This window comes from Salvia miltiorrhiza, chromosome 4 (genome assembly GCF_028751815.1).
Source record: "Salvia miltiorrhiza cultivar Shanhuang (shh) chromosome 4, IMPLAD_Smil_shh, whole genome shotgun sequence".
NCBI classification, from domain to species: Eukaryota; Viridiplantae; Streptophyta; class Magnoliopsida; order Lamiales; family Lamiaceae; genus Salvia; species Salvia miltiorrhiza.
The window spans coordinates 5,867,298-5,886,883 of NC_080390.1; the positions used below are offsets into that span (position 1 = coordinate 5,867,298).

General features: G+C 39.0%; 1 long non-coding RNA gene across 1 annotated transcript; it reads right to left on the reverse strand.

The window, feature by feature from the left end:
• Nucleotides 1-13,622: 13,622 nt before the first annotated feature.
• LOC131022415 (uncharacterized) lies at nt 13,623-16,092 on the reverse strand. Its single transcript, XR_009101276.1, has 3 exons — nt 15,091-16,092; nt 14,105-14,927; nt 13,623-13,706 (listed from the first exon to the last, which is right to left on the reverse strand). It is a non-coding gene; the product is annotated as an uncharacterized LOC131022415 (long non-coding RNA).
• Between the last annotated feature and the right edge of the window lie 3,494 nt (nt 16,093-19,586).

Genomic DNA, 19,586 nt, shown 5'->3' on the forward strand with positions numbered 1-19,586 from the left:
CATAAACGAAGAATAATCTTTGAAGAGATTATCCATCTTCCTTATGCTGGAAAGACTCCTCGTTTTGCTGTACAGATTCCTGCTCCTGAATCCACATAAGCAGCAAAATATTCTGCTTTATATTTCTCATATAACATCCCTACAGAGATGTATATCGAGAATGAGCTGGTCATTGGATCATCACTCTTTGGCGTCCAATGGTGATCTCCATTCCTCCTGCTTTCCATGACCATTGTTTATATTTGTCAAGGAAATTTCGTCCTAAAATTAGGACATCTGCTTCTGGTCCAGCTTGGCCTTCGGTCTGTATTTCAAAACCTCCAACCTCCAGAGTTCCGATGTATCGGTTGTCGCCTGGATTCGCCAGATAATACAACATACTGCAAGGAAACTTGTTTTCCATGCTTGTTGTATCAATTCTTGTGGAAACCTGTCTCCATCCTTCGGGGCATTTGAATTTGACCCTCATCTCTGGGACTAGTGTTTCCTGGATCGCCTTTCTCTCATAGGAATGAGAGAAACTTCTTGTTATAGGCCCTGAAGTTAGCCTATTTCCTTGGAATGATAGCCTGGGTGCTCCCAGTCTGAGACTCTGGGTATGGCTCAGCACCGGTTTGTCTCCTACATCGATGTCGTTTTCCCTGACTTGGGGAATTTCTACTCGGTTTGGAGGGGCTGCCTTGGCTACTTCTTTGAAGATTTCTGGAATTTCAATAAATTCTTTTCCCAGAAATAACTCCGTATGATGGGAATTTGATAGGGCATACGAGTCTTGATAAGTCAGTGAGTATGGCCTGTTTCCATCTGTCATGTACTCCTTCTTTTTGTAGTCCTGATAGAGAGTCAGGGCTCGGCTGAAGGATGAATCCTGTAGATTATAAGCAATCTGTGGGTAGAACTCGGTTATAATCTTCTTGGCATAGAGATTGCCCGAAAAAGCTCCAATAACTGATTCTCTAGCATCTCTGACTCTTTTATCGCACAGTGCGACGTCAATTGGTTGGTCTGTCCCTGGAAAAAGGGAAGATTTGAGTACCAACTGAATTGCTCCAATATGAATCCATTTCATCGTACTTGCGACTTCTGGCTTCATTTTCTTGAGATCCCTCCTAATATCTTCGGCCGGAACCAGCTGAATTTCCACCTGGTTACTTGTGATCTCAATTGGAAGCGCCGTTTCTTGGCTTGTGACGCCAAAATAGACATGATGCTTCCTCTTGGTTGGAATCAAGCTATTTAAAACTCGATTCAATCTTCCATTGGAAAACCCTTGGTAGGTTTGAACCTCTTCGGTTTCCTTCTTGAGTTTTTTCACGAGCTGCTTCACCACTTCTTTTTGTGGGATCAGGAAATGGCTGGTAAATCCAGTCTGATCCTCCTTCTGGGTGTGGTGGACCTCGTGCTCCTCTTTAGTCTGACTCGTCTCCGGTTGATCCATCGGTCATCTCCGAATCCTCAGAACTAAAGACTTCTTCTTGCTCATATATACTCTCATCAGAGGATATATCTTCGAATTGATATACGGGTATCAATTCCTGGTGGTAGATAGCGTCTTCGATATCCGGTGTGGATTCGAATCTCCTTATCTGCCTTTTTTCGTTGTCTGGGCAATTGGTTGAAATATGCCCCTTTGCACCGCACGACCAGCAGTTGCAATCTTTGAAACTTTCATTTGCTTTGGCCTGAGTACGCCTGAAAGTTTTCCTCGCCGGGATTCTCTTTTGATTTGAGAATCGGTTTCTGGATGGTCCGCTCCGTTGGCCTGATTTGTAGGAGCGCGCCTTTTGTCTGGTCCACATAGTTCTTGGCTTCCAAGAACTTCTCCTGGACTTTCTCTCATAGGGTTGATACCTATGTTTCTTTCGGCTCCTCCTTTGATACAGTAACTCAGCACCAATCTCTGTTGGAAGATCAATGTTGTCACACATCAATGGAGATTTCTTGTTGAGTCTCCTCAATCTCTTGAGATTCCTCAGGTCCGCCGCCTTCTGGCACCATTCGGACAACTTTTTGTGTATATAAGACATTCTTCTTGATGCACTATCAAGGGGATATTCTCCCGGTGAAACATATTCGTTGATGAGCATCTCCCTCCATGGACTTGGAAACTTTGTAAAAAAGAGGTCCTTAGCGGTTTGAGCATCAACTACCCCCATATGCACATATAGGGTATAAAGGCGTAGAAATTCATCAAGAGCTTTTGGCTCTAGCACCATTAATCTCAGATTGTAGAGTGCCTGATGATATTTCTTGCGCTTCTCCTCTGCGGATCCTTCGAAAAAACCCATTCCCAAGAAATGGATTTTGATCTGTTTAGTAGCTTCCTTGATGATTTCATAAGGTTTTGTACTAGTAAACAGTTCCTCCCTTGCTGAGACATCAATTTTATCCCAGTATTGTTTTGCCATTCCTGCCAGACTTGCTTCGAAGATTCTGGCAAACTCCTTTTTGTCGTAATCTATCGTGGTGATTACGATATTTAATGATGAAGCCCATTCGTCGATCAGGTCCTCCCAATCTTTGAAACTGGCTTCGTCGATGTTGAGAATCAATCCATAGGGATGGATTGGTTCAAGTGTGGCCTTTCCTACAGGAGTATCCCGCATTTGTGGCCTGCGTCTTTTGGTTCGTTGATAATGGCTGGCATCATCTGAAGCCCCACCCTTTTTTGACGAACTTTCTTCTTGGTGCTCAATTTTGGGCACTTCATCTCATTGGTTCATCTTTAGATCAACCACTTTGAGGTTAGCAAAGGATTCTGCTAACTCCTGTAAATCTTCTAATCCGATTCTGTCCAGGCTATTCATGATATTTGCCTTTCATGATTCGGATTATATCTTTTGGCTGCAACTCTTGGGGTGCTGCCTCAAACAGAGCTGAATTCGTCGGGTCTTTAGACCATTGATTCCGAATTTTTCCGGAACATGGTTTTCGCCTTTCGATCTCCTCCATTTTTCTCTGGATATCACGCAAGAGGGTTAATATTTCCTCTTGTTGGAGTGATATTCTGTTTAGCTCCATCGGTAGATCGTATAGCTTGACGCCATAATATTCCACCGTCTTTTGGATCTCCCGCAAGTTGACGTTGTCGGAAGAACTTGGCTCGATTTTTTGGTAGCCTGGAAAAGCTACTCCCGCCTTGTCTCTTGGTTCCATCAATGGGACCAATGGGCATCCTCCATGTTTTGTTCAATGGTCGCTCTTGCTGCGGCCATTCTCATGAGGTTCTCGTGGTAGAACTGGATACTCGCAATAATATCGCGAATAAGCTCGATATCTTCTCCTCGTCGTAGGTTGGTTACGAGGGCTCGATTGTTCCATCTAAGGTCGCCAATTAAGCGACCCATTTCAAACTCCAGATTTTGGAGAGAGTTCCTGTAGTGTACACATCTCGGACACTCGTCCGGATCCATAAATTTTTAATGGAGTCTCCTCCCACATGGGTTAATAATAAAATAAACTAAAAATTATATAATTCCTCTATAAAAACCCGCTCTGATACCATTTTGAGAAGCGCGGGATCAATTACCAATTTTAACCATATTTTGCTTAACAGTACGTGGCATTGTCTCACAGTCCAAACCCAGATTACAGAGTAACCTATCGGGCACGAGGAAAGTTTCCAACCGATATACCAGTCAAGCTTAATCAGGTAAAAGATGCATATAATGAATCTAAGAGAATTTCCAAATGCTTACTTGTCCAAAGCAAACAAAACCCATTCTGGACATAGTAAGACAAAGAGTGGAAAAAGCTTAGGGGTATGGAGGTCAATTAGGGTATGAAATGCTTTGATTTATAAGGAAGGGTATTTTTCATCTACAACTTAAGAATTGGGGCATTTTTGCATGTTAACCTATAATCATCGCATCAAAAGTCAACTATCACCAAATATATTCACGCGGTAACTAATAACAGTAAATTAGTAATTATTTCAAGAAAGATAATTACAGTTGCCGACTATCCACTGTTGAATGTAAGTTTGACGAAATTGACCTACACTAATTGCTCAATTACTGTACTTAATCAGCACGTAATCTCGTAGTTAGATTTATTTATGAAATTATGATGTGTAATTGTTGATTTTTTACAACTACAATATGTTATTTTACATCAATTATGGACTGTCGAAGTCTGATGTGAAATTTACAATATGTTATATTAAATGGATTTATTAATGAAAAAAAAAAGTTTTATTAAGAATCTCACAGAATAAATAAACTTGTGACCAAATGTATAAATTAGTTATAGGTATTTGACTGATTTATAGCTGCTTCACGTTTTCAATTTTTTTTGAAAATTTACTAGAGGTATCTACACCACACGAAGGTGAAAAAATAATCACACGAAGACGGAATCACTATTCACACGAACACTACCTGCAAAGATGGAAACACTACCCGCGTGGTGGAAAAATAATAACCGCAAACAGACGGAATCACTCTCCACACAAAGGAAAAAATTGAACACTATTCACACGAAGGTGAAAATACTACCTACAAAGGTGGAAACACTCTCCGTATGATGGAAAAATAATTGCATGTAGGCGGGATCACTATCCACACAAAAGAGAAAACACTATCCACACATATGCAAAATTGAACCCAAAACCTCTCATAAAATAGAATTTTTTAATGTCTCAACTTTATCATTTGAGTTAGGCCTCATTTCGCACTTCATGTTTTTAATTGATTTCACTTTTTGTGTGTGATTTGTAGGTTTGTATATGAACAATTAACGAGATGTAAATCATTAATACTATATGAACAAAATTTACTCAGTGTGCACGTAAAAATAATTGAATAACCTCCTCCTATGTTTATTCTGTTAATATACAAAATCCCAGTTTCCTAGATTTTAAGCAACAATTAACCGCCGGAATTTACAAATATCGATATATTTTGCATTCGATTTCTAATATTAATTTATAAATCGTTAATTGAATCATACTACCACATTATGGGTTTATTTAAATTCATTAGTTGCAGCTGGTTGGAAAGCTAAATATGTTAATTGAGGACAATATAAATAAATAAAGTCCCATTAAATAAATAAAATTTAAAAATTTAAAATAAAACTATAAATAAATAAATATGATGCAAGAAGATATGGACTTGTCAAATTAATAAGAAGACATTTGATCATTGAATTATTTCCTTAGAAATGAAGTCATGCCTGATGAACGAAAGTGTAATTGGTGGGTAAGTGCACCTATTTAATCAAATTTTTACAGATTATGATGTGGCCTAAGTTAACGTAGTACAAAATTATCATTTTAACGCAATATATAGATAACATCATATAATAGATCACTTAATTCTCCTTTGTATAAATGCTTGTCGTGGTTAAGTTAATTTTTAATCTCAAAAAGAACACACGACAAGGTAAATAAGAAGATATGTATGTGTACGTAATAGACATCACTCTATATATAGTGCAAAACCATATAAATAAAAGGAAATTCTAACTACACATATAAAGTTGTACAAATAATGACATTTTTTTATATGAAAATATCCTTATAATATGTGATAGTGTATTTTTTTTTTCGAATTTACACGATTTTGCAAAATCGTGTAATATATAATCGCAAAAATTATATATTACTCCGTCCCCAAAAAGTTTTGCCCCAATTTCCTTTTTGGGGTGTCCCCTAAAAGTTTACCCCAATCTTCTTACTTTCTATTTTTGTACATGACACCACCATTTACTTTACAATTATAACCCTTTAAATACTATTTTTGTACATGGTCCCACCATCAAATAACTTTTTACCAATTTTTATTAAAACTCGTGCCGCTTCTCTTGAGACAAATTTTTAAGGAACAGAGTGAGTATATTTGAACTGTTACACATTTGTACTATTATTACACATTTTTTTGCAAAAGTGTGAAATAATTAGTTGAAAGACGCGGCTGGTTTGGAGGAGGGGGCCGGCAGATGGTTTTGTCTTTTCAGATATTTTTTTAATGATTATTAAGGACATATTAATACATTTACAATAAAAAAATTATTAGTATTTTCAATGTTTTATCTTCATGGGTATTATTTTCTTTTACTATGTGAGAATGTTGGGAAAAAAATTATTAATAGTGATAAATCCATAATTAATTATGATCGATCCATTAGAAATTATCGAGATTTATTTGTAGATTTGGAATCTACGTCTTTCAAACAAATAAATTTAATATATTTGATTGTTCATTTACAAACTGTAATGAATGAGCAATTAATGTTTAAAGATTGGTGCTTGAGAAATAATTAATGCATAAGTTGTTGTTTGTGAATGTGGGGGAAATTAATTATCCCACATTGGAAAAAATAAGAGTCTCCATATTCAAATTATTGTGTTTAGATTCCGGAAAAGAGTCTTTAAATTTTGCTTAATTTGATATGGTAATTAAATGCGTTTGCCTCATTTATATTAATAATAGAAAAGTTTATGAATTTGTTGGTTTCCTTGAATAAGAATTTGATGATTTTAAATATATAAAAATTTAAGAATTAATTTAAATGATTTTTTTTTTGATGAAGAAAAAATTAATTGAAACATGTATAATGTAACAAAGACTAAAAATTCAAGGACCTTAGCCACGTTGTATATGAATCAAATAATTTTGCTTCATTTGATATTTGTTTGCGAAATTTAACATTCGTATTTTAAATTGTTATTTTTCGAATGATGAATTCAAATGCCAATATATTTTTTTGATTCGATTAATATTTTAATATAAATACAAAATTATGATATTCGATTAATATTTTAATATAAATAAGCCTAGTCATTCGAAACTCATGTGCTGCATCGACTCCAATGTATGTGTTTTAATTGTTTAAGTATATGGTCGTTATGATATTTTACATGACTTTTTTTATGATGCCTTTATGTTCTAGTACTATTATGTTTAGCTTCGTTAGAAATAGTTGAAATTGTGAAATTGTTAGATGGCACGGACACGTCAAACTCCCACTAGAGCTCAAGTTACCCTACAAGCACGAATGTAGAAATTGCGCGAAGAATATGAAAGATTAAGTGAACGTTGTGAATTCTTGCGTGTACAATGCGAGAGATACGAAAGGATTAGGAGGCTGCAATCGGTGTACGACTGCTATACATGGAGTAGCGACTACGGGTTCGTGGAACACGTGCGAAGGATGAAGTTACCTCACCATAGAACTAGATTATATGGCTCAAGAATCGTGACTAGAATTTCGAGGACGAAATTATTTTAAGTGGGGTAGGTTGTAACACCCCGATAATTTAGATTTATTTTATAAGTTTAATTAATAGTATTTTCTTGTATAGCTTATTTTTTTAAATAATTACATGATACATATAGATATGCACCATTAATTTTATCTAGACTATTATTATTATTATTCTTATTATTAGTATTATTTTTGTTTCCTATTAGAACTAGAACTCTTTAAAAACTAGGATATGCACCATTAATTTTATCTAGACTATTATTATTATTATTCTTATTATTAGTATTATTTTTGTTTCCTATTAGAACTAGAACTCTTTAAAATTAAACTAGTATAAATATGAGATCTATTTTCAAACCCTAAAAACAGACGGACACACTAGAGAGAGCAGAGAGGGCCAGAAACGTGTAGGCAGTTTCTCCCTTGGGACTGTCATAGAACGTTGTCCACCCAACGGTGAAAGCTGAGCGGGATACAGTTCAGAAGATCTGAGCTGGAGTCAGATTTTCGCAGGAAATCAAATTCTGGCAGTTTTGGGAGAACGGCCATAACGTCCTCTACAGAACTCCGATTCAAGTGAAACAGGCGGCCACGGAAAGCTCTCTCGAAGATGAAGAAGTCGTATTTCTGGGCAAAATACGATTTGAGGACGTTTGAGGCTTCAAACGAAGGCTTGAAGCTGACTGGTCTGTTCAGCTGCGATTTTGACGAATTCTTCTGGTGCTGCGCTATTAAGACCTTCATTCCGGATTTTAGTTAATTGCCTTCGACTTTAAGGTGAGGGATTATATGCTTATTGTTATATTCATGTATGTTTGAATGTGCTTTTAGTTCATGTTTGTTTATACTTGCTCAGATACATGTCTAGATACATGTTCAGAATATCATGTTCAAGTATATGATCAGAAACGCAGAATATCATGTTCAAGTACATGATCAGAAACGCAGAATATCATGTTCAAGTACATGATCAGAGACGCAGAATATCATGTTCAAGTACATGATCAGAAACTCAGAATTAAGTATATGTGTATGACAATGTGAATTATTTGCATGTTTAAGCGTATGTGAATATTTGCATGGTTTCTCACTGAGTATATTTTCAATATGCTCACCCCTTATCTTTTCAGTTTTGCAGTTCTGGAGTCGAGGTGGCCATGGAAGTCGAGAATGACTAGGGATAAGGATTTTATATTGAACATTTTAGTAGAATTTGTTAAGTTTTAGTTTATCGTTTTATTTTTTTTTATTTCATGTTACTACTTTAGTTTTGGCAAGTAAATTTTAAATTGATTTAAACTTTTATAATTCGAGAAATTTTATTTTAACTATTAGTTCTTCAAAGTTTTTAGATTGAAAAGTTTATGAAAATTGAGGTGTTACAACTCCTATTAATGATAGTCCATTATTTCATTTGAGATGTTCTAAAATATAGTTTACTTTCTAAATTTAAATTGAATTAAAAATTTCTTTTACTAAAATAATTTTATTTAACATTGTGAAAAGTTACGATTGATATTTTTTATTTTTCAATTAATATAGTTAAATATAGAATTACCTGAGATGATCATGACATTCATCTTTATTAATTAATGAAATAGTGAACTGATGGTTCATGCATAATTCATGAAGAAATAGTGAACTGATAGTTTCATGCATAATTTATGAAGTTTGTTTCCAACTCTGTCCATATTCCCAATGTATATACTCCATTTATCATAATTGCAAATATATTGTTGAAAGTTGCCCAAAAAAATGTCATTCCTATCAAAAGTTGATCTGTTTCTGAAGTATGATTGGAATTTTTTAAGGTTGTATACAAAAAACTTAACTATGTCAAGAGCGAGAGTTTGCCTCATATTAAATGCTTAAAAAATGAGGACAAAAAATGACAATCTTTATCTTTATATATATAAAAAGCAAAGTAAATGTAAATAAGTTTAATTGCAAGGACATAATTGGAATTGGAAAAAAAATACCCACTACTCTCATTATTTACCCAACTGCCGATTTTTTTTTAAAAAAATTGTCATATTAAACATCTACCGCATAATGCATTAACCAACTGCCATATTATTACAACAACAAAAATTGTCGCATGCATGTGATTTTATATACTCCCTCCGTCCCTGAAATGACTTCCTCTTTGGAGACGGCACAGGTTTTAATGAAAAGTTGTAAAGTGTATTGATAGTGGAGAAAAAGTGATATAATTATTATTGGAAGTTGTGAAAAGTGTTATAATTAGTATTGGGAGTGGTGAAAAGTGAAAAGTAAGAATAAATAAAGTATTATTAGTGGTGGGGTAGGTGTCCAAAAATAGAAAGAAAGAAAGAGGAAGTTATTTGGGGGACGTCCCAAAATGGAAAAAGAGGAAGTTATTTTAGGGACGGAGGGAGTACTTTTTTTTTCTTTTTCTCTTATTTTGTAAATAAACCACATTTCTCTTATTTTTAAACTTTTATTTTAATTTTTTTTTCGTAAAGAAATAGAAGAGTGAATAATTGATTTTTAAAATAGGATTAATAAATAGCTATTAATGTATTACTTAAAACATAAAAGTTGTCACATTTTTTTTTCTATTTTTGTTATGCAATATTACTTAAAGAATGTTATGTATAAATTATTTACATATTTTTTTTCTAAAAATATGCTATCAGATATTATTATTTTTGTAATTTTTATTAAATTTTAATATTTACTTCATCATCAAATGAATGAAAATTAAATAATCATATTTTTATTGAATCAAAAGTTGTAAGAGATAAAGGAAATAATACATGTATCCAAAATTTTTATTGCTTTCTAATTATGACAATTATTTTTATTTTTTATTAATATATGTATTTTTTTTTATATCCATACAATTATCTTTATAGATATTAAATTAAGATCGAATATATTTATGTGTCTATCAATATTTAAAAAATAATGTGTTGAAATATGGTATACTAAGGACCATTATGCCTAATAGCAACTATTTTCATCACTTAAATCGTGAAGATCATTGGTGAAGCTCCACTGAATAAATTTTTGTTTCAGAGTTTGAATCTCATAGGTTGAACTTTTTTTTTTATGTTTGTAGTGGGCAAAATTCGTCAACTTGGCTCAAGCCCAATTAACACTCCAAGCGAACCTAATGAGTCAAGCAACTCGGTCCATCCAGTCCGACAAACTTCGGACCAACTTGGGTCGACAACAATGATAGATCAATTACTTAAGAAAACATGTTCGCCCAGCCCGATAAGTCAAATTTTAAGACCTACCTGGACTGACCCACGTTGAATACCAACCTATCAGAACCGTCAGGCTGAATAATTCGCACCCAGCCTTACCCATCAAGCTAGTCCGCCAAGCTAGCTCGCCAATCTGGCACAACCTTAAAGGCCTAGTTAGTCACACGGATTGGCCCATCTAGCCAAAAAGCTATCGATCAACTTGAATCGATAACCAGGCCGGATGTATCACATCCGGCCCAAAGGTTACCGTCCACCTAGTTGACGAAGTCACACGACCCAACCGTCAAACCCTAAAACACGTCTCCCACCAAGCTGACGCGGTCAGACGGGTAAATCTTTGTGATCCCGTCCAAATCGCAACAACCTGGGAGATAAAGGCCTTGACGAGGCCAGACTGTAGAAACCCTAGCGGCCGGATACCCACTATATAAACAGTCCGGCTAGGTCATCAAAGGGGACACGACGAAATTCTACTTGCCTTCTACTCCTTGAATTCGCTACTCCGCCACTACGCTAATCGCTCTTCCAAACCGCCGCCTAGCCAACTTGGCCTATCTCCGCCTCCCATATTCCATTATCACGACACACTGTCACCGTTTCCACCCTCCGACGCCGCTTACAGCCTGAATAATCGCACAATCCAGCCTACCTTTCTCTCATATTTCATTCAATTTATCATTCTATCATGCTATTCCGTTACTGACTTGAGCGTCGGAGGCTCTACGGTCGACACCCCACCCGGTGCTCAACCTAGGGCTCTTACGTGTTCTTGTGTTGACAGGTTGCTAGTGCCCAATCTATCCGGACGTGCAGACGTCAACTTCAATTGTAGATTTTTGCCTCTACAATTTGGCGCCCACCGTGGGGCCCTAGCAATCAAACACGAATCAACGCGCTTTCACAACGCCCGCCTTGGAGCAAGCACATGAACTTTGCCAATTCAACTTAGATGTCAGACCGACTGGAATACTTCGACAAGATGGAACAACCATCATTAGGGGACAACCTGCTCGAACCAGCTTTACCACCTTGGGCGTAGCAATGAGCAATTCCATCATAGAAGGCATACAACCCACCATACTGGGGTCTAGTCAAACGATCACTAAAACCTAAGTCAACCAACAAGCGGACGGACACGGTCTGAGATAGTTTACCCATGACAAATTGTTTGCCAATGAATTCTCCCAACCAGCGCAGCCGACCCAAAAACTACATTTGGCTTGATCCTCACGAGAGGTGTGTAAGCGACTCTCCGGAGTGCAACTTCCAACCTCAAATCGACATGTCTCAATCAGACCCATCTCCCCGTGATGTTAACACCTCGCGAGGTACAAGTCGTCAATGATGATTCGTCTGCGCCGATTTAATTATTAAATTGGATGAACTACCCAACTTGGAGCAATCGACGGTTATAGTCAAGAAGTTTGTACACATTTATCTTTTATAAATCTGAGTGTGTCACACGTCCATATATTCTCATCATATTGTACTAGCCACAATTAGTCGGAGTCAATGCGACCCCATGAGAACCAACCTGGTTCAATTTCAAGTATTCGACTTACGCAATTCAGAGCCGACAACTCTACGATTCCAGCATTTGATTCAAAAACTAATCTTAAACCGACATGCTGCATGAAATTATTTGATTAGCTTGCACACCAAGATGCTCTCCCCAAGTCAAACACAATCACAAGTTGGCTAGTGTCAGCCGACTCCAACTTGGATTACCAAATACAATCGAAGAGTTATTCCAATTCTTGAGAGATCATTTTGCAGCCTCTACAATAACTCGTCCAGACTTGGCAAAATAAATACACATATCAAAATCACATACGAGACTACACATATGAATCCAGCCTGGTTCTGTCTAGATGCAATAAATTCTCCAACATTAACTCCAGACTGGTGCAATGAAATGAAAATAAGAAGACAAGTTGTGTCTATGCGTCTCTTTGACATATTGTTTTTCTTTCGATATACAAGCTGCAATATGTTGCACCAATCCATACGTTATCAAAACCATAATGATCAAGGCATTTACTTCATCAAATGAAATATTCAAACAGTTACATGTCATGGTATAGAATGCATTCGTCGATATATAATGATGGAGGTTTTTGCATTTCAATTTATATACATATACATTAGGTGGACGTGGATACGAAAAGGTTTGAGAAAATATTTATCCTCAGAAAATGGATTGCTTAACTATTACTGCAAATGGTTATATAATCCAGAAACATCCACTTGGGAAGTCGCCACAGACTGCAATGACACTCAAACCCTAATTAACAAAATGGGCACCATTACAAAGATGATTGGCACAAGTGAACATAAATCTATCTATCGCACTCAGAGGTCTGGGCTTGAGGATCCACCCTAGCTGAACCTGAAGATTCACCATTATCAGTAAAAGAGAGCTTCATCACAAGTTTATCTGAACCCATGATGTGCGGCAAAGCAAACTGCACCAACAAGATAGAACCAAATTTGCATAACAATGTACAAATGAAATAGCATCAAATGATATCTCATATTTCAGCACACATCCAAACAGTCATGATTCTAGGCTGCACTAAACAAACAACTTCAGTTTTTCCAATACTACACTCATGAAGACACCTTACAATCCGATGATCTCCAAACCACAAAAAACAAAAAGCAGTAAACGAAAAGATCCATTTTGAATTACACCAAGTGTGAAGCATCAAAATCCTCATACTTGTAGCACACATGATCAACTAGTAGCCAAATAATCCTTTACTACCAAATTAACTGGGGTATATGTTGATTCTGTATTTTTGGTACACATGCCACTAGTCTACAAGGCATCACCAAAATGGAAGAACGTGTCTCACTATATGCAACTCTACCTCAACATAGCAAATTCGGCTACATGCTGGTACATAGCTTTGAATAAATTTTTACAGATATTGAAGCACAAAAGAAAGCATGATTCCAACAAACTAATATATATAGAAATAGTAAAATCCAAAATTACGCCCAGCCACAGCTGCCACTAAAATTTCCGGCGAATAGCTGCCAGCGGTCGACTCTCCCTCTCTTTCTCGACTAACGGTACAACACACAGACGCACGAGCGGCGTCGTCACTTCCTGAATACGGCGGCCGCAAGGGCAAGCAACAACGATACAAAATCTGTCAATTTGATGTTAACAAAATACTGTCAATATCCAGATTTTATGGCACCAGATTTCACACGGCGGCTGACACCCCTTGACTGCTCATTCCCTCACAACTAAACAAAATGAAAAAGAAGAGTAAGGAAGGAAGAATGAGATATAGGCTATTGCTGTTGCTATTTTTCAGAAAAGGCAAATTCAAATGAGCTCCTATAGTACAATAGTAATAAACTCCCTCAAGCACCGAAAAGCCAAGAAGGAAAGATTTGGAAAGATTGTGTAAAATCAAGCAAGAGTGCAGAAACTGAAAATAGGCTATTCTATAGTCTACTTCACGAAGGTTTTGTACTTCGTCATAAACAAAAAGAAAACAAACAGCTGTAACACTCCTAACTCAAAGACAAAAACCACTTCAACAACCACACAATCGTGTGACACTACTACCTCAATGACAGACACCACTAAGTCAATATCAAAATCAATATAGAAAAATCGAATTTGTGCAAATACTCACCTTGAAGTCTCCGGCGGAGAGCTGCTGGATTTAACTCCCCCAGCTCGTCTCCTTCGCTGCACAAATCAGCAGCGGCCGTTGGCAACACTGGCTGCCGCCGCCCACCTCGCCTATCCGGCCGCTCAACTCCATCTCCATCTCAGATACCTCGCTTAACTCCCTCTCAAACAAGCAAACACAGATAATACAAATAATAAATTCAAATTGATGATACGACGCAGATACAGGCTGTGAAATACAGATTCACAAAAGCAAAAAGAACTCCTCACTCAAATCTACAATCGCATTGAAAGATATAATAATCATGCTTCAATTAAAGCACCTGATTTCATCTGTAAATCCTAGTTGAAGAGTTTGAAATAGTCACATTCGAGCTAGAATTCAAGACGAATTGCAGCTTGAAATTGTTGTTGAATGCATTTGAGGTCAGCCTAAAACTGCGGGTGGCCACCGCCGAGGTCCACCCTTGGCCAGGTGAGAAGAACCGCCGCCACCTCCCTCTGTCCTCCGGCGACAGCGGTGAGCCACGGTCGCAGCCGCCACCTTCGTCCCAAGCAGGCACGCGCTGCCCCCCCTTCTTTAATCAAGCAGCAGCAGACGCCGCTGTCGCTGCTTGTCCGACTCAACGCCGTCTTTCCCTACCTGCTTTTCTGAACTCCTATACATCGCATGAAAAACCAAGCCACATCGAGTTTGGATAATACTGAAAGAAAGAAAGAGAGGCACCCTCGACCTCCAGCAAAATTGTTGCTCAGTCTTACCCCTCTCTTTCGCTTTCCTCTCTTCCGTCTCCCTTTCAATCTCAGGCGGCAACACCACGACCCTATGGAAAGAGAAGTATCAACCAAATGCAAAAATACACCAAAAAAGTACGTTTCGAAGAGTGCATACACCAAATGCAAAATACCCAATAATAAGCTATGATTACATTAATCTACACAGCAAAAAATACATTGAATGAAAAGATAAACAAGATCGAGCCTTACCAATTCCTTCCAGTTTGGACCTTCAGCAACAGCAGCCAGCGACATCGCACCACCACCGCGCGCCTTGAGCCAATTGCTCAGGTACAGCAGTCGCCGATTGTAGGGCTGCTGAAATCGCTGCACAAGTCGTGAGACCACCGTCGCCCTCCGCACAGGTTTACACGAGACAGGAGCTAAATTTTCCTTCCTTCGAGTCCACGAACTCCACAACGTTCTCAAGTTCTTCCAAGCTATTGCTCAAGACCACCAATCTATTTTGCCTCTCCCAAATCTGAAAGATGCTCGAGTCAATCGATCGTTATTGAGCAGAAAACTCAAACAATGGAGATAGCTCGTGTATCTCATCTCACATATCAGCTACGACCACCGGCGTCGCCACGCCGCTGCCGCGCGCCTCGTCTCTAACTCCACCCTGGAGAGCTGCTGACCTCTCTCTCCCTCATTCTTCTCTTCCCCCTCACTCAGAAGAAACGGACAAAATCCGCCCAGCCAGCCGCCACCCCAGGCGAAAGGCGTCGCCTCCGACCGCCGTTTGCCCAAGGGCCCAGGGCCGCGCCTGAAAAGCCTGATGCACCATCGCCGCCTTCGGCCCATCTCCTCCTCTCTTCTCCTTCACAGGCGCGCGCCGCCGGGAGGCCCCCTCTCCTCTAATCAAGCAATGGCAGAAAAAGGGAGCCACCCCCTCCAATTTCGACCTTCGGCGAAATCGCCGCCTTATCTCACCCTATCTTTCGTCTCCCATTCGATATCAGTCACCATCGCCGTCTATTGAGCGACGACGCCACCCTGAACCTCAGATCCCTAATCTACGCGACCACTGCGACGCCGCCTCTCCGTTGGCAGCAGCCACCACACGACCACCACTCATCCAGCGTCCATAGCCCCTAAAGTCGCGCCACCCGCTTCGAAACCAACGACCAGAAACTAAACGGCGCCGGCGAGCGGCTGGCTGCCGTGATTTGTCCAACGGATGAAGCGAGACGGGAGAGAGAAATATCCCCTTCCTTCTTATTTTGAACCAGACAGAGGATCTGAGAGAGCACTTCCTTTATTTTTTACTCTCTTTTTTGGTGTGGGCCAGGCTGGAGTTTAGTCAATTTCAAAATTGAATTCAACATACTACAGACAGGCTGGAGGAATTAATTCGAAAATGAAGCCAGATGGAAAATCAAGCCAGATTGAAATACTCCACAATTTCGATAAACGGGCCAGGCTGGAATACCTAGCAAATTTGCCTCTGCAAGTTTTAACTCTCAGAAATTGAACCAGACTGAAATACTCCACTATTCCGATAGATGAGACAGGCTGGAATGGATTCAATCGAACAAAAATCAAAATTTTTGAACCACATATAGCTGTACCAATTTAATACGGCAGCAAAGCTCAATCGATTCTAGATACCGGCATGGGCTTAGGGCAAACAAATCAACAAAAATTCGATGAACCCACCTAATCGCCTCTACTGCTGACTTGGAAATTTTCGATGGAAATCCACATCTCCCCCAATTCGTATCTCTAATTTCACTGATCAGCTGTGGCCGTCGCCGACGCCACCCAACCGCTGCACGCCTCGCCTCTCTGGCCACCAACTCTCAAATCCCATCAGACCATCAAACCAGCGAAACTCCCAGTACGAATAACCACAGATGGCCGGCGGCGCCATCGCGCCATCGCCGCACGCGCCTCAAATCAAATGCTCAGTTTTACATCAGACGCCCTATCCATTGAACCTCCGGGATTCCACCGCCACCGTCCATTCTAAGCCACAACCAGAGGAACCACCGCCCAAAAAATAAAATAGAAAATCGAGCCCTCATTCAAGGCCTTGCTGTCACAGCCCGTCAGACTCACCGCCTTCACTCTTCTTTTCTCTAATTGACCAATGAATTCCAGCGACATCACATGAAAAATCGAGATACATCGAGATAAGATAATACTCGAAGAGAGAGAGAGAAAGACCCTTTCCAATTTCGACCTCCGACGAAGTCGCCGCCCGGTCTCACCTCTCCCTCTCGAATCCCTCTTCAATCCCAATTACCACCGCCGTCAACTGAGCGGCGCCGCCGCCTGGCACCCCAGATCTCCCACTTCGATCGACGGAATGAGCAAGAGAGAAGAGAGATGTTTCTCCCCCTTTCCTTTTTCGTTTTGGACTAGGCTGGAAAAGTTTGACTCCAGCTTGGAAAGTAGGAGTATTATTTAGTTCTACAAGAGATTAAAAAAAAAAAAAAGAGGAGGAGAAAAGAAAATCCAAGCTGCTCTACACGGCTACAAGCTGTACTCTTTCTTTGAATAGTTACAAGCTGGAAAATCACCAAATTCCATATTGACAAACAAGTCCAGCCTGACTCACTTATGTATAAGCTGATACTTTGATCCCACACTGGCAGACATGTCCAGCCTGGCTTACTTATTTATAGGCTGACACTTTCCCATATTGACAAACGGGTCTAGTGTGGCTCACATATTTACAGGCTGATGTTTAAATCTAAATTGGTCCACGCCATCTCCAGGCTGGCAAGACAATTCATATATATATATATGAATATGTGTGCTAAGCGCAATGCCAAAAAAATAAATAAATAAATAAATAAATAAATTAGAAAGGGAATGGGAGAAAATCTCAACTTGTGGAAATAAAATTCCTACAACTTGTTATTTCTCTTTGGAACAACTCCAAGCTGGTAAAATACCACGATCCATGTTGGCAAACAACTACAAGTTGTATTATTTCTTTGAAAAATCTCAGGCTGATAAAGCACCAAAATCCATGTTGGCAAACGGATTCAACTTGGATCACATATACCGGCTGTCATTTAATTTCAAATAGGTTCACACCATATACCGTCGCAACAATTTAAGACGACACAATCCGATTATACATTTCTTAACTCGACAAAACGATTAATGTATGTCCAAATTGCAAATACACTAGTCTCACACCAAGCTAAGAAGAGTTTGCATCCGACTTGCAAGCTAATTTTGCAATCTGCTTCAGCCTGGCAATATAGTAGTCGGTCAATGCAAATGATCGATTTTTTACAACCGATTGGCTCTACCAACCAAGACAGCCAGATATCCAAAAAATCCACGTATACGGAATGGTTGTAGTCCATTAACTCTCCAATTAGAAAATTCTAATTGTAGAGTGGGGGGCTAACTGTAGTGGGCAAAATTCGTCAACTTGGCTCAAGCCCAATTAACACTCCAAGCGAACCTAATGAGTCAAGCAACTCGGTCCATCCAGTCCGACAAACTTCGGACCAACTTGGGTCGACAACAATGATAGATCAATTACTTAAGAAAACATGTTCGCCCAGCCCGATAAGTCAAATTTTAAGACCTACCTGGACTGACCCACGTTGAATACCAACCTATCAGAACCGTCAGGCTGAATAATTCGCACCCAGCCTTACCCATCAAGCTAGTCCGCCAAGCTAGCTCGCCAATCTGGCACATCCTTAAAGGCCTAGTTAGTCACACGGATTGGCCCATCTAGCCAAAAAGCTATCGATCAACTTGAATCGATAACCAGGCCGGATGTATCACATCCGGCCCAAAGGTTACCGTCCACCTAGTTGACGAAGTCACACGACCCAACCGTCAAACCCTAAAACACGTCTCCCACCAAGCTGACGCGGTCAGACGGGTAAATCTTTGTGATCCCGTCCAAATCGCAACAACCTGGGAGATAAAGGCCTTGACGAGGCCAGACTGTAGAAACCCTAGCGGCCGAATACCCACTATATAAACAGTCCGGCTAGGTCATCAAAGGGGACACGACGAAATTCTACTTGCCTTCTACTCCTTGAATTCGCTACTCCGCCACTACGCTAATCGCTCTTCCAAACCGCCGCCTAGCCAACTTGGCCTATCTCCGCCTCCCATATTCCATTATCACGACACACTGTCACCGTTTCCACCCTCCGACGTCGCTTACAGCCTGGAATAATCGCACAATCCAGCCTACGTTTCTCTCATATTTCATTCAATTTATCATTCTATCATGCTATTCCGTTACTGACTTGAGCGTCGGAGGCTCTACGGTCGACACCCCACCCGGTGCTCAACCTAGGGCTCTTACGTGTTCTTGTGTTGACAGGTTGCTAGTGCCCAATCTATCCGGACGTGCAGACGTCAACTTCAATTGTAGATTTTTGCCTCTACAATGTTTTTTAATTTAGAAATTTTCACAACAAATTCATAATTTACATACCGAATTAATAGATAACTTATTTTATACGAGAGATCTGGTTTAATTTGTATAATTATAGAAACTCCCTATATATGTGATATTATGTCTATATATAGACACATGTTATATTTTGTATGAATTGCCTAGGTTATCGAGTATTAAAATATTGAATCACTTTGCAAGTAATAAATTTTGTGTCAAATTTTAATTTTATTAGCTTATATTATTATAAAGCATATATATGCACAATTTACGCGATGAGGATGAATTTGAGCGCTTAGATATATTCATATATGACTTC